The sequence below is a fragment of the Schistocerca cancellata genome, chromosome 3, assembly GCF_023864275.1.
Source record: "Schistocerca cancellata isolate TAMUIC-IGC-003103 chromosome 3, iqSchCanc2.1, whole genome shotgun sequence".
Lineage (NCBI taxonomy): Eukaryota > Metazoa > Arthropoda > Insecta > Orthoptera > Acrididae > Schistocerca > Schistocerca cancellata.
In genome coordinates this window covers 502,398,279-502,414,744 of record NC_064628.1, presented here as the reverse complement: position 1 = coordinate 502,414,744, position 16,466 = coordinate 502,398,279, and the positions used below count along the sequence as shown (strand labels likewise).

Genomic DNA, 16,466 nt, shown 5'->3' with positions numbered 1-16,466 from the left:
AGAGTAGCATGGAGAGCTGCATCGATCCAGTCTCTGGACTGAAGACCACAAAAACAACAAATTTACACAAGACGTTCTCGTGTACACCTTACAGTCCTTTTTTTTATTTGCGATCGTGAATTTTTGTTGACCTTTCCGTTCGTAACTTTTATAAAAATATTAATAAATACAGTGTACTAGCCGGTCGCGGTGGCCAAGCGGTTCTAGGCGCTTCAGTCCGGAACGGCGCGACTGCTACGGTCGCAGGTTCGAATCCTGCCTCGGGCATGGATGTGTGTGATGTCCTTAGGTTAGTTAGGTTTAAGTAGTTCTAAGTTCTAGGGGACTGATGACCTCAGAAGTTAAGTCCCATAGTGCTCAGAGCCATTTGAACCATTTGAACAATGTTTTGCTTATATGCGGCGTAAATAACGTGAAAATTGAAAATAAAACAAAAAGGTTTCTGCGTAGAGATTCGGGATTATCATGACCCTCGGATTACCACACTGTACTCTTTCTGCTGCGCCAATCGCTACGTGGAAACAACGGTAACATAAATGGCTTATGCCTACGAGTGCCAAAAATTATATTTTTCTGATCACCCGTTCATCTGAACCTTCCACTTCTGTCACTTTCATTTCTAGTCAAGCCCTGCATGTTCTACAAATATGGACGAAATCGGTGATGATGGGTAGGCGCGGTCCCCTTGTTAGGTAGGGCCCGGGTTCTCGAGACGGATGAATGGTATGTACTTAAATTCGTCGAGTCTAGTCCCGTGAGTCCGCCTAATTATTTCGCGTACAGTAGAGTACGATCGCGCAGGGATACGCTATGTGTCATTAAAGGGTTAACATGGTGTGAGCAACTGAAGATAGCACTATTCAGCCGAATTCCGTCACCCCAACCTGTTCTTGGTATCTAAAATGAGTGAAACAAAAAGTTGGCCGTTTTCTTTAAGAGAGATCCTTTCCAGAGTTGTATTCTCAAGCGGGCTGGTACGAAATATTGATTACCGTTCTTGTTCCTCTAAAAAAAAAAAAAACCTTTCACTACTTTGACCCTCCAAAGAAAGTAAAGAAATGAACGAATAGCAATATCTCTTCGTCCTAAAATCTGAAGCTTCTTTTGAACGTGAGATGTGGACCGCTAATGTTAGTTAACTGCGAGGAAGATAATGACACCGCAGAGCCAACTAGAAGATTAGCGATTAGAAAGAAGCGCGATAGTTGAGGGAGAAATGGAGAGGTAATAAAAAGAACAGCGCGGAGCTTAGTGTAATGACGCTTGCCGCTCGTACACAACTGGGAGCGGCGCCGGGGCGACGTCGTACAGTAGAGGAAGCTCCGACTGTGGCTGTTTCCCTCCTTCCTTCCTTCCTTCCCTGCTTCGCTTCTGCTGATCCGGCGCTCCGAGCCCGAACGATGCGCATGCGCCGTGCAGCGGCAACAGTTGAATGCGGATCGGCGCGAGCTGCGAGGGGGCTGTCCAGTCTGCTTGGCCACACACAGCCTGCCGCAAGCGAAACTTCCGTCGCCTCTCGACTTCTGCCGCGACGTTCTCGCGCCCCTCTGCAGCGGTTTCCGATTGCGACACCTCTAGCGGTAAGTGAGCTTCAGCCGGCTCTACGACGCTTACTGCGTTTTCTATCTGTAGCGTAAGCCCTGTTACCGGAGGAGAGCACAGCGGCCTGGTTCATTCTCGTACCAGCAGCTCTGTGTTTTGTCACCCACTGAGCGCTTTTCTGCTTCCGCTTAATGCAGTGCGACGTCTTTCTCTACCAGTACCTTGCTAATTCCTAAGCCGCAGCTGTCTGGTCATAATCGTGTACTGCCAGCTGTAAAGAGATTGAACTCGTCCGTGTGGGTACGTCACGTGCTCGTACACCGACGACGTTGCTATCGACAAAATTTCTGCGACACAGAGTAAGTGCACGAAGTGCTGTTGGTCTGGAAATATGTGTCGTGTAGGCTACAAGTGTATTGTGCAGTAATTAACAGCATTGACAGTACAATGGGCAGAATTATCTTGTACTCTCACTGCACGAACGTAAAATGTCAACCCCTTGCCTAAAGTTGTTCCGTTCGATCCAGCGAGCAAAAAGAAATATGCAATTCATAGTTTGTGTGGTCAAGATTGAATGTTGTGAATTAGTTTTAGATGCTGTTTGTGGTATATACTGATATTCGAGAGTGAGGCATATACTTTCCAGCATTAAATGATCAAAAATATGACAATGTACTACATCAAATATTGTTGAGAAAATACACATTTCAACCTCGTTTTTTAGTTAAGAGAATTATTCAGGTTTCACACTTATTAGGTTTGTTGATTGGGAACGAAAGAACTGTGGACTATTACTCGCACTTGGGGACTAAATTTGTGACCAGTCACGCAGAGGTTAAAAATACATGAAACGTGTCCGTTCCATGGGTTCTGTAATGACGGAGATAATATTTAATAAATAATTTTCTTCATAAACTTCATCAATATTCGACGAGTAATATGTATTGTGTTGCACGTTTCATTTCAGGCAATTATAGAAACGAGAAAACATTCATTTAAATGAAAAATTGTATTTACAACTGTCGAAACAAAAAAATTTGGTTTTCAGTTACCTCATTGTGTTTTCCAGGTCAAAGACAGCTTGTATCCCGATGTGGTGATTGACAAAAACAGTAAATATGGATGCGTTTCGGAGCATATTCGTTATTCAAACTGACTAGCGCTCAAAATGTGGATGTCGACAACTAAAAAATGTACCTCCTTCGAATTGTTGACTTTTGCAGATCCTGGTAAAGTAATGTACGAAAAAAATGTTCTTCCTCCAGAGGTGAATCTGAGAGTCTCAAGATCTGAAGATTGTCGCCAAACGGCAATACGGGTAAGCACCAAGTCCAGAAAGAATTTGCGTTGTGGATGTGGTGGGCCCTGTTTTTCAATAAGGGGAGCCCTTTTGGAGGAAGATCTTACCCGTCATTTCGTATGCCACGTTGAGGAAAATAGCTGTCGTGGGTGACACTAATGGCACGAAGGGCAGGCGAAGATGTGTGGTGATGCACGCTTGCTTTCTCGACACTGCCGGGGAGGATAGTATTCTGTCTTCTTGTGTTGACGGGGGCGCGGGACTCGCGTTGTATCGATTAACCAGACCTGCCGAGACAGTTACTGTCGCTGGCGACATTCCACCAATAGTACAGCGCCTCGCTGTTCCGAGCAGAACGTATCGGTTTTGGACTCGTCTGTCCTTGCGATGGTACTTCTGCAATGCTGCTCGAGAGGCTGCGTGCTTTAGCTGCTACAAGGCTTTCTGTTGTTCGGTATACATGTAGTACTGCATGTTCACGCCGCATTCAAGTACAATAATTATTAATCTTATCGCTGTACATCAATGCAGATTCTCCACTTCTTCCGTGATCTGCCGGTCGTTAACGGCTGTTGTCTTTTGTGTCACCGGAAACACTTAACATTTCTCCGTTGATTTTCATCCACATTCGTATTTAATTGTTTGTTCATGGTCCTGATCGTATCAGGCAGCGAAATTCTCAATGGTCTCCAACAGTAATAGCAAACGCATTTTGGGTTCAAAATGACCAATTTCAAATACACACATTCAGCGGTCTACTGGAACATGGACGCTGATACTGCCGTAACAGTACATTTGTCACTGTGTTCAAAATAATTGTAGCTCTTCAGTATTTGGCTATTGTAATTTCGCAGCTTTCCCTACTAAACTTAGTTCCATTTTCGCTGGACATTCTCCCGTATTCTGTATTAATTACTCGAGATTCATCACAACTCGCACTATCCTTGATATTTTTTTTAGCTGAAAATTAAATGACAATTGTTGGTTTATGCGCTAATGCAAGACGATGAAAGAAGTTTGTCATTTAATTTCTCATCAGTATCACTATTTTCGAACACCAAGAGAATTCAAAAGTGTGACTTTAAATTAATTTTATGTCGTTGCTGTTTATTCTCAAGCCCACGTCGTTGCTAATCTCTTTAAGCATGTTTAGCGAACATAATCGTTTCTTCTTTTAGAGAAGTAGCTTGTCGCAGCCCAAGTACTACCGTTCGATTCATATGGAGAATAAAATGAAGACGAAAGGTGTGAGAGGAGTAGTAGTAGAAGGGGGAGGAGCAGTTTTGATTTTGAAGGAAAAAAAGAAAACTTCTAAAGCAAATCATGCTGTGTTCAAAGTACGAGCTGTATATAGCGTTCATAATGCAGCAACACTTAATTAAATACGCATTATGTTATGTAGTCTGTAAACAGAGACGTTCTACGTTGCGATATACTGTGTAGTAAGAATTAGTTTCGTTTGAATTAAGTTGCAAGGGTGATGTGGCAGATGTAAGTTTATGAGTATCCACTAACTGTATTTCTTCGCGAGCTTATTAACGGTGATGTGTCAGATGTAAGTTTATGAGTATCCACTAACTGTATTTCTTCGCGAACTTATTAACAGCTGTCGGCTGCAAGGGAGCTATTAGAACTGTATCAAAGAAATTTGTTGAGGTGAGTAATTGGGGGCTTAAGTAAATTCTCGTGCTTCGAAATTTCACTAGGTGCCACATACGAAGAAATAATTTTTTGTTGGCTACCTCATTGGAAATGTCGACATTCAGGAAGACAATGAATGATCTTTTCACGACCACTATTTGGATATAACTGTTACAGTTTGTTTCTTTTACCTTCTTCATGAAAGGAGAGAGGTACAGTTCGTTTCAATTTACGGAGTTTAATAGTTCGGACATAAAAAAAACGCGCTCAGCTGCACTGTATTACATTAATGTTTTGGCTGTACTACAAAACCATTGTAGAAACAACTGAGGTTGGGATCTAAAATCTCGAAACCGGTGATGAGAATAAGTAAATCGGTAAGTGATTGTGGGAAGAGCATTCACTGTCCTTCTGAAAAACCGAATGACGTGACACTTTTTTAAAGAAATTGATCTTGTATTCGGGAGGGTGGAGGTTCCAGTCTTCATCAGTCCATCCTGATTTAGGTTTCTCTCTCTCTCTCTCTCTCTCTTTTCTTTTCACAAGTTATTTCCCTCGAATGCCGGAATGGTTCCTACTACTGCATAACGCCACAGCCGACTACCTATCCCATCCTTGCCAAACTAATCCTGTAAGCATGTTGTAACCTGTATATATGAATTACGTAACTTTTGGTGTTCTTAAACTATAATACCACAAGATGTCCAATTCCCTAGCAAAAGTGATCCCCGTAAGCGTCGTAATACAAACAAAAGAAATTTCGACGTTCTTCTGCCTGTTCAACATTTTATTTGCGGTTTTTTCGAATGCTGATATCTTCAATCAGTTGTAGAAGTAATTTGTTAATGAATCGAAACTAGAACTGAGTGGATTTGTCACTTCACCGAAACAGCTTTAATCTGTAAGGAAGTACTTTAAGGGGCTCCGGGACGCCCTATACTTGCAATGTTAAAATAACGCTTATAAATTACATCTTTCCTCACAAAGTATTTGAGGTAGGAAGTTAAACTTTTTACAGATTATTTATTGGAATATGGGCTACAACTTAACGCAGGGATTTTACAAAATTTTAGTTCAGTTATTAAAGATGATTTTTTTTCAATTGTAATGAAAATTCACAACATTTTTTGCAATTTTTTATTTATATATTCAAAAATATACAGTTTTTTGGAAAAAGGCTGTGTTAAATTATGCAGAAGGTACTGTGTAACATTTACTGAAAGTTTGAAACAAATATCTTTGGAAGATCCTTAGAAAACATGTAATTAGTATGAGAAAATAAAAGTTTTGGGAATCGAGCGACAAAGATTGGATGAACTTTTTAGTATATTCCAGGTCCATAGGATGGATTATCTTCATCCTCTGCAAACTCCTCCTCCAGCTTCCTCTTGTTCCTCCTCCTGTTTACTCTTGCTTGTATTTCTAGACTCTTTACAGCCCTGTCTGCAGCCCGAAGGAGTTCCTTGTCTAAAGCAAGCATCGCTCGTACCATGTTAGAATGTTATTATTTACAGTAATAACACATACCTTTGGCTTTCCAACATTTCTCCTTTTCTTAAAAGCCTTCAGAGGATTTCTAATAACTTTACTTTTACTCATTATTATACTTCAACAAAACAGAGACTCAAGAAACAGAATTAATTACGAATATTTTCGAGATAACGACAGAGTAAATAAACATGAAACAATCGACAATCACACCAGCGATATATATTGAACCATCACAGTTTAGCCACAACACATACTTTATCTCACATCACTAAAATGTACCTGATGAACACGGACGTTAATAATAACACCATTTGACAGCAGTTTAACAGCGCCACAGTGGGTCACGCCCATGTAGAACACACTTAAAAAAAAAAAAATTAAAAATAGTTGTAGTCTTCGGAATTGAATAAATTATATATCTATTAAAAGGTAATAGTCTGCAGATTCAGAAAACGCAAAAAAGTAAAAATTGAACTTTTCATGATTTTGAGCCTTTCCGGAGCCCCTTAAGCACCACAGCAGTACCAGTGATTACAAACGCTACATGAGCCACAGACTACGAGAAATGTCACAACGTTTATGAGATTCGTAATGCCGCATTTTATGCTCGCTTGTTCAGCTGATACGAAATGACGCTGCAGTCTGAATAACTAGTACTAAAGGCGAAGTTGCAATGAAGTTCAACGAAAGGAACGAAGCCAGTCCGTGCAATTGACACGTGTAGTTGTATCCCTGTTTTCTGGGTTGTGACCCAGATAAGAAAGTTCTGCATGGCTGATTGAAACATAACAACAAATATATTAAATTGTAAGGACAGTTTTCATCTTTCGCTTTTTTGTTTGGTTAGATTTTTAGTGCGGATTATGTCATTGTATATAAAAATGAATGGCATTTTTATAGAAACGCCGCTGGAGCAATTGTGATGATTACAGATTACTGATACCGGATGAAATGGTGCACTAGTAAGGGATTCGACTTAAACTAAGGAGGGACCGGAGTCAAATACCTAATCCATCTGTCTCGATTTAGGTTTTCCCTTGTTTCTCCTATATAACTTCGGACGTTCGAAAAGAAGGTCACTGGACAAATCAGTTATCCACCCACATTTATATTAAGTCACATCGCAAATGGTTTTCTTATAAGTTTGTTCCATTATGTAAGTTCGTTGCCTTACAAAAAACATAGGACAGGACGTTCTCCGTAATACGTCAATCTAGTGTTATTTGAGTGAGTATATATTGCCCTGTAATGTTAGTCTACGGATATCAATAGTGTTAGAAAGTAATAGAGCTATACATCACGATGGAAACATTGGATCAATTTTTCTGAGCTATGACTTCTACAATATATTACACGTTCTACTTGAAACATACAGATTCTTCGATGGCGGCGTGGATTAAGGTCAATTTTATTTGGAAATATAATTATTACAACCTAAATTATCGATCTGTGCTTATTATCATCATTTAACAGCCAAAGTTTTTTTTAAAAAAAGTTAACTTGTTTTACAGTTGAAACGGATATCAACAGTGCCCTCAGGGTATTGAAATAGTAATAGGTAGATGAGAATCAGAACGAACATTTTTTTTCTACATTCGTTCCACGTTTTGAGATCCAAAAAGTAGTAAATGCATCCTAGAGTTTCAAATACGCCAAGAACGTTTACGCGACATTTCACATAGTTAAGAAATACGATGAAAATAGCAATATTTTGTCCACTGCAGACTAAGGAATTGCACGATTCTACTGAAATACAGGTTGCATTGGAATGCCCACAACCAGGTCATACACCATCTCACAGAAGATTAGCACAAAATGCTCGAAACCAGGCATCGTTGAAAGAAGTAAAATACTTTCAACTCACGCGACTAGTTGCTGTCGTTCGGGTACAACCTGAAAACAACACTCTAAAAACCATCACCACCACCATCCCAATCACCGTCATCGTCAGGCGTTTTCTACTGGATAAAGGCCTCCTGTACACTTTTCCATTCATTATCGTCATCAGATGTAGGCATCCTTACAATGTCCCTGCATATTTTCTGACGTCATCCACCCACCTACGATTAGATCATCGTTTCGGTTTTTTTTGTTATCCCTTGTAATCTCAGCAAAGGACTTCCTAGGTCCATTTATATAATCTATTCGTCTGAATGCGGGCGTGCTTGTATGGATAGATGGGTGTATTCCAGCACAAATCTGGCACGCCTGGAGGAATGTCAATAAAACCAGGGCCGGTTTATAGCCCAAGCGACGCAAGCGACACGGTGCGTCATAACTAGTAGTGAGAACTGGTACAGGTAAAAGTATACGATAGTAGAAGCACCGCAAACAAGCCGTTTTCGACTTAACTACGAATGTGTGCTTACAAGCCGAAACTGGCTTCAGTATCAGCTATTGTCCTACTTAGGACAAATGTACATGAAATGTAGAGTCTTCACCTAATTGCGCTCAATTTTCGCTCAAGGCCTGTTTGTGTAAGGAATACAGAACTACTTCAGCACGTTACGCTTGGTGAAGGTAGTTTTTCACAACCTACGTTGATGAAGACATAACTAGAGTCGACACTGTCTCAAAAAAATATGTACGGGCTGTCATCTTCAACCATTTAAAGTGGTACCCTTAAGTCATTAGATTTAGGTTCTATTTTGACAGAGTTTTTTACGTTACAGGCAAGAAATATTTCAGCAGAATGTTTTTGTTCATAGAAAAAGTTGTCAGCACATATACTGAAAAACTGCACGAATCCTATACGAATTTATGAAAGGAATACTTCTCTTTCCAATCACACATAAATTTGCGCTTTGTTTGTAGTTGCATGCATAAAATTTTGACCTTGTTTACCACTTTTCAACTACTTTCATGGTAAATTTTCTAAAATTTAAATGTATACTGGTGAGTTTTTTTCGTATGAAACATACAATTTTCCAAGTTAAACAGTGTCTTATGATTAGCATGTCAATATAAAGGCAAATGATATTTTTCATTTCTGTCACTCTTTTTCCGATGGAAAGTGGAATAATTTGTAAATCATTGTATTGAAAGTTCCATTATTAAATTTAAAAAATAACAGAAATTTTATATTTCCTTTCTTTTTACTGAGTTTAACAGATAGCAATTTTTATTGAAATCTGAGCAATGAAATTGGTCTAGACCTTTCTCCTCACACTAAAAGCTTCTAAATAGTCAGGAATTACTTGAAATGGAAATAAATTATTCCTTGTTTTAATATTTAGCAGTGGAATAAGGTTGAAAAATATATTTCTCTAACAGAGGAATTTCTATGTTGTAATTATTTTGAAAGAAAAAAAAGAACCTATATACTCCATCACAAGAGTTAGATTTATTTTTAAAAGTCTTACCAAGAACTGAAGAAAAGGCAACTAATGTGCGAGTGTGTGTGGGAGGCAGGGGGGGGGAGGGATTTGTGGGTAGGAGAGGGGGGGGGACAGGGAGCGCCAAATGATATGTCGCTTGTGTGGAAGAATGATTTTGAACGGGCGCTGCGTAAACCTTACTACACATTTATCGTCCTATCAGAAAAAGTCTTCTGGGGAACACTTCTCTACTTTTTCCAGGATTTAGGTTACAAACTGTGGTTCATTTGGAGAAATTTCAAAAATTGATACTGGTACACGTGTGTCGAACTAAACAAAGAAAAATACTGCAGGAGTAAGAGACCACTAAAAAACGTGAGACTGATAGCGGTGGCATGGGTTTTACATTTAATAATAATCGATTACGTCTTTAATATAACATTGGTGCAGTTCATTAACCAGGTAATGCCAGTAATGAGCAGGTATGGAACACGAATCTGCATTCACTAAATACTGTGCCCATATTGAAGCTCCAGGCTGCGTTTCGAGCTCTACGGCGCGTCTCCAGGTGCAGACGTTACTTTTTTCATCAATATCTGTGTACAGTTTTTGACTGTTGCCCGCTGAACGACAAAATTATCGTATTTTCTTTGCGAGAGCTATGAACTCGTTCTTCTAGTGGTGATTGTATTAGATTCAGTAATTAGTATCCGTGAAAATTAAAGACTGTTACTTAACGCTAACTGCATCAGCTTACTGGTTTCCCTCGCACAGGACCAGAGAAACTGCACTGAGACGGTGCTTAACCTCATGAGCTGTCCTGAGTGTAAGGCGCCAGTCTGTCACACATTTCAAATAAATTAACGATTTGCCACGAAATTCAGATTTATGTTCCGCATTTTACGCAAGTATTGTAAAACCAACGAAATAAGAATCACGGGAACAAAAGGGACACTGATTTTGTAATTCAAAAGAATTAATTCTGTTAAGCTACTTTCGTTTTAGTTTCTCGCAAAAACGTCTGTTGAGGCACATCTGAAGTTGAAAACGTCCGGGTTTTAACTTGACAAACCACGCACATAACTAAATGGATAACAACTACGAGGAAGTGTGCCTGTAAAGTAAATTGATGTTCTGCGTTAGTAAAATAAAGAATGCAATACGAATTCGGATTAGCTTCTTGGTTCGCAGTGCCATTTGGTCCATATAGGTGAGTACCTACACAAAGGTAATTTGTTACGTAACACAATGACGGGGTCGTACCCGAGATTGGTCAACCGATGCTCAAACGTCGCTAAATTACTCAGTTGAATGCACGACTTGAAACTGTTTCTCCGAATTGTATGTGCTCTGCACAAGACCGATAGCGAAACATTTCTTTGATAAGGATATCAGCTGCGGACGGCTAATGTCTCACCACGCCATTCTTGCTGTCCACAAAAGCTACACATTCGCTTGTGCGTGATGTTTATCGACTAAGTCACTCATTCCTTACTTATAGAAAAGGTGCTTCTGAATTTCTGCTGGACTACTCCACTAACGTAACTGTTTCAAAGACAAGAAAAAGATTTCAGTTTGTTTTCTACGAAACTTCTTTGAAAGAAACATATTTTTAAAATTTTTCCATTAAGAACGTAATATACAAGATATTCACAGAGACAGAAACAAGTTCAGAGCTAAAACTGTTTTTCGGCGAATTTCCAGGTCCAGTAACATGTTTCACTTCGCAACTATAAGTTATGGCTATTAACATTCATTTGTACGTCTTTTGCTTGCAGCTCAGATGTCTAAAAGACAAAGGACAAAATGAACTAACCTCGCAATGTCATGTGAAATATAAACTGTTTCATACCAATATCGTTTAAAATATTCAATAAAACCAAGGTATCTTACTTACTTGCTTTCTTTTATGCGAGCTTCTTATTTTCCAGCATTGCATCACAAACATAAAGGCTGTTCAAAGTAACTTGGACATCCTTAATATGTCATAAACGCTTCATAATATCAAAAGAAAGTTTACAACAAATGCTACTCTTTAAAGGATTATTTTTGGTACGATTAACCTACAGATTATTTCGTTCGAAGACATATTGAAACACCAAAATCGAAAGGATAGGCCTACTTTTCACAGTCGGCAGATCTTCAAGAGATTTGTACAATTACACTCCTGGAAATGGAAAAAAGAACACATTGACACCGGTGTGTCAGACCCACCATACTTGCTCCGGACACTGCGAGATGGCTGTACAAGCAATGATCACACGCACGGCACAGCGGACACACCAGGAACCGCGGTGTTGGCCGTCGAATGGCGTTAGCTGCGCAGCATTTGTGCACCGCCGCCGTCAGTGTCAGCCAGTTTGCCGTGGCATACGGAGCTCCATCGCAGTCTTTAACACTGGTAGCATGCCGCGACAGCGTGGACGTGAACCGTATGTGCAGTTGACGGACTTTGAGCGAGGGCGTATAGTGGGCATGCGGGAGGCCGGGTGGACGTACCGCCGAATTGCTCAACACGTGGGGCCTGAGGTCTCCACAGTACATCGATGTTGTCGCCAGTGGTCGACGGAAGGTGCACGTGCCCGTCGACCTGGGACCGGACCGCAGCGACGCACGGATGCACGCCAAGACCGTAGGATCCTACGCAGTGCCGTAGGGGACCGCACCGCCACTTCCCAGCAAATTAGGGACACTGTTGCTCCTGGGTTATCGGTGAGGACCATTCGCAACCGTCTCCATGAAGCTGGGCTACGGTCCCGCACACGGGTAGGCCGTCTTCCGCTCACGCCCCAACATCGTGCAGCCCGCCTCCAGTGGTGTCGCGACAGGCGTGAATGGAGGGACGAATGGAGACGTGTCGCCTTCAGCGATGAGAGTCGCTTCTGCCTTGGTGCCAATGATGGTCGTATGCGTGTTTGGCGCCGTGCAGGTGAGCGCCACAATCAGGACTGCATACGACCGAGGCACACAGGGCCAACACCCGGCAATATGGTGTGGGGAGCGATCTCCTACACTGGCCGTACACCACTGGTGATCGTCGAGGGGACACTGAATAGTGCACGGTACATCCAAACCGTCATCGAACCCATCGTTCTACCATTCCTAGACCGGCAAGGGAACTTGCTGTTCCAAAAGGACAATCCACATCCGCATGTATCCCGTGCCACCTAACGTGCTCTAGAAGGTGTAAGTCAACTACCCTGGCCAGCAAGATCTCCGGATCTGTCCCCCATTGAGCATGTTTGGGACTGGATGAAGCGTCGTCTCACGCGGTCTGCACGTCCAGCACGAACGCTGGTCCAACTGAGGCGCCAGGTGGAAATGGCATGGCAAGCCGTTCCACAGGACTACATCCAGCATCTCTACGATCGTCTCCATGGGAGAATAGCAGCCTGCATTGCTGCGAAAGGTGGATATACACTGTACTAGTGCCGACATTGTGCATGCTCTGTTGCCTGTGTCTATGTGCCTGTGGTTCTGTCAGTGTGATCATGTGATGTATCTGACCCCAGGAATGTGTCAATAAAGTTTCCCCTTCCTGGGACAATGAATTCACGGTGTTCTTATTTCAATTTCCAGGAGTGTATATAAAGTTTCACAACAATGCCCAAATATAAATCAAAAGCGAGGCAAAAAATTATGAGTATAGAAGAGTTTGTCTCTGTTATTCAAAGTTGTTGTGGAAGTGGAATGGAATTGTACTGTTGTTTGCCTTGGGATAGGTTTTCGGCTCACCGACTACTAGCTTTCGGCAAGCACAAATAGGTGCTATATCACGAAATTGCTCTTCTCAAAAACTCTCGTATGCTTTTCTAAAATTTGTTTTAGACAAATTATAGTTTCTTCTACATGTCTCGAGACGCCGTTACGAGCATTAAGAACATTGTATTCTATCACTTGTATAAAACTGTTTCGTCACATTCGCTTGTTCCTACATTGTTATACTGTTCATAACACATGAGACACACCGCGAGTCTTTGGATTTCGAGCATCTGTTTGTTAATTAGTACGCTAAGCCAATACTGATGATAAATAAAATTTAATACTTTACACTATTGGAAGAAATTGCTAACAATAGATATATGACCGGCCGCTTTCTCCTCTATTAAATTAAATTCCAAATATTTAAATATCAGATCGCAACAGTAAATTAAATTTTTTCATCCTTTGTTAAACGTAACTATTTACACATGACATAAAAGCTTTATCTGTCATATTTTGGGACTATCAAATGTCCCGTCAACATTGCGGTTATTAGAATTAACAAATACTCGGTGGGCAAGTATGGAGCGAACTTTTCTTCTTCCTTTTCTTCTTCTTCTTCTTCTTCTTCAATGGTGGCGACAATCTCCTTAAATGAATTAACGTTATTGTTGGGACTCTAAATCAGTATGGCCGGAGGGGGATTTTAACGCAGCTCCTCCAACTTACGACTCCAGTGTCTCAGAATCGCACAACCGCCCTCGGCCAGTGAAATAATACGAAGTACATACGCGGCATTCAGTATAAAAGTGCTGTTAAGTCCGAACATAGTTCCACTAATTTTGCCTCAAAGTTAAAAACTAATTAAAAGTCAAGAACGTTCTTGTAGTTTCGTTTTTATCTGATTTATAGAAAAAAAGTTTTCTTATTATTCGTCTCATATCAAGAACTTATAGTATACTGGTGTGCTAAACTTTGGGACAAAAAGTGACTTCCCTGTGATGTGTCACTGACAAGTAACGTAGCTCGACGAAACGGGGTTCATACATTGAAAAAACTGTTACAGTATAGTGCAGAAGGTAACTGAAAGAAATATCCAATGGAACGAACAGATATGACACTACTATTCGAAGACAACAGTTACACTGAAGTCACCGCGGTGCTTGGCGGTCCCCTGGACATTACAAAAGGCGGTACGTGGTTTATAGTAGCGTGTATGATCGCCATCGATGGCAGTGCACCCTCTGCAACGTGCTTCGATACTGGCGAAAAGGTTCGCGTGGATATCTTGTTGCTCTTGCGGTAGGGCGTTCCATCTCTCCACCAACCCGGACGTCTGCCTAACGCATCCCGTGCGTGCTCAGTAGGATTACAGTCAGGGGAACGGGCAAGCCGGTCCATTCACCGCATATGATCTCGTTCAAAAAGCACTTCCACCTCCGCTGTTCGGTGCGGTCGTACATTGCCATCTATAAAAGTGAAATCAGGGCCGAATGCATTCCTGGAAAGAGTCTCATAGGGGAAGGAGTACAATGTTATAATAATATGCACCAGTGAATGTACCGTGCTCAAAGAACTGGAGGCCAATAGGTCCATGCAACGTCACGCTTCCCCCCACGGTGACACCTGGGCCAACAATACGATCATGAAAGTTCCTGGCAGATTAAAACTGTGTGCTGGACCGAGACTCGAACTCAGGACCTTTGCCTTTCTCGGGCAAGTGCTCTACCAACTGAGCTACCTAAGCACGACTCACGCCCCGTCCTCACAGCTTTACTTCTGCCATTACAGAAGTTCTCCTGCGAACCTTACAGAACTAGCACTCCTGAAAGAAAGGATATTGCGCAGACATGGCTTAGCCACAGCGTAGGGGATGTTTACAGAATGAGATTTTCACTCTGCAGCTGAGTGTGCGCTGATATGAAACTTCCTGGCAGATTAAAACTGTGTGCCGGACCGAGGTTCGCAGGAGAACTTCTGTAAAGTTTGGAAGGTAGGAGACGAGGTACTGGCAGAAGTAAAGCTGTGAGGACGGGACGTGAGTCTTGCTTGGGTAGCTCAGTTGGTAGAGCACTTGCCCGCGAAAGGCAAAGGTCCCGAGTTCGAGTCTCGGTCCGGCACACAGTTTTACTCTGCCAGGAAGTTTCATATCAGCGCACACTCCGCTGCAGAGTGAAAATCTCATCTTGAATACGATCATGTTTGACAGTATTCCTGTGTGCATTACGGGTTACCACTCTCGTCATATGAGGCTACCTCCAGAATCATATCGAACACGATCGTTTTGATGGTCCAGGTGTTGTGGTGTGGAGAGGCGTATGTTGCATGGGCACACTGACCTCCAATTCTTTGAACACAAAGTATTCTCCTGTTACCCTTATTGTCACACTGTACTCTTTCCCTACGAGCATCTTTTCAGAGGGTTCATTCGGTCCTAACCTCAATTTTATAGACAACAATGTGCGACCTAATTGAATTGCGAAGGTGGAACAGCTCTTGGAACGAGAGAATACTCCGCGAATGGACTGCTCTCCCCGTTCCTCCGAGTGAAATCACTGTGCACGTTTGGGATGCGATGGAAACCAATACATCCACAAACACCATCCACCGACCGACAGTTGTCAACTGCGCTGGTGGAAGAATCGAACGCCGTAAAACGAGAATCCTTCCCAACCTTATGGCCAGCTTTGGAGCACGTTGCACAGTGCGCGCTGCCGTCCGTGGCGATCACACACCTTGGTAAGAACGTATTCCGCGCTTTGAAATGTCCGCGGGACCATCATGAATAGAGGTGTCATTTTTGTTCGTCTCGTTGCGTACGTCTTTCAGTTACCTTTGCTATAGCTGGTAGATCTCTTCTATGTATGGTCTTAGTTTCGTGGAGCTATGTTAGTTGGCAGTGACGCATCATGCGAAAGATACTTTCAAATGGCTCTGATCCCTATGGGACTTAACTTCTGAGGTCATCAGTCCCCTAGAACTTACAACTACTTAAACCTAACTAACCTAAGGACATCATACACATCCATGCCCGAGGCAGGATTCGAACCTGCGACCGTAGCAGTCGCGCACTTCCAGGCTGTAGCGCCTAGAACCGCTCGGCCACTCCGGCCGGCAAAAGATACTTTCGTCTTTAAGTTTTCCGCACCAGTGTGTTAGGAAAAATTTATTACAAGGAAGTTACGAAACTGATACAAGCAGTAAGTAAGAGCAAAACTGTTCTTTTTTTTTGTTTTGTATCAAAGCAGATTAGTACTGTAAACCGTCCAGTTTCAGTGAGATCTTCACCGTTTTGACTGCCTTCAGTACATTCTGATTGAGTCGAGTGTGGACTACAATTGTCAGTTTCTTGAAAAATGTCTGAAAGATTGCTCGCAAGAATATATTTAATAGTAAAAAAAAGAATATAAGCAAAACGGAGATAAAGTACTTGACTGTATTGACCCCTTGCTTCACTTATCGCCCGAAACATA

At 41.8% G+C, this 16,466-nt stretch overlaps 1 long non-coding RNA gene across 1 annotated transcript in view; it reads left to right on the top strand.

Moving 5' to 3' along the window:
- Positions 1 to 1,451: 1,451 nt before the first annotated feature.
- Positions 1,452 to 16,466, top strand: part of LOC126175274 (uncharacterized) — a 438,323-nt gene continuing 423,308 nt past the window's right edge. Inside the window, exon 1 of the long non-coding RNA XR_007535547.1 lies at positions 1,452 to 1,580. This is a non-coding gene — a long non-coding RNA (uncharacterized LOC126175274). The remainder of the gene's footprint in view (positions 1,581 to 16,466) is intronic.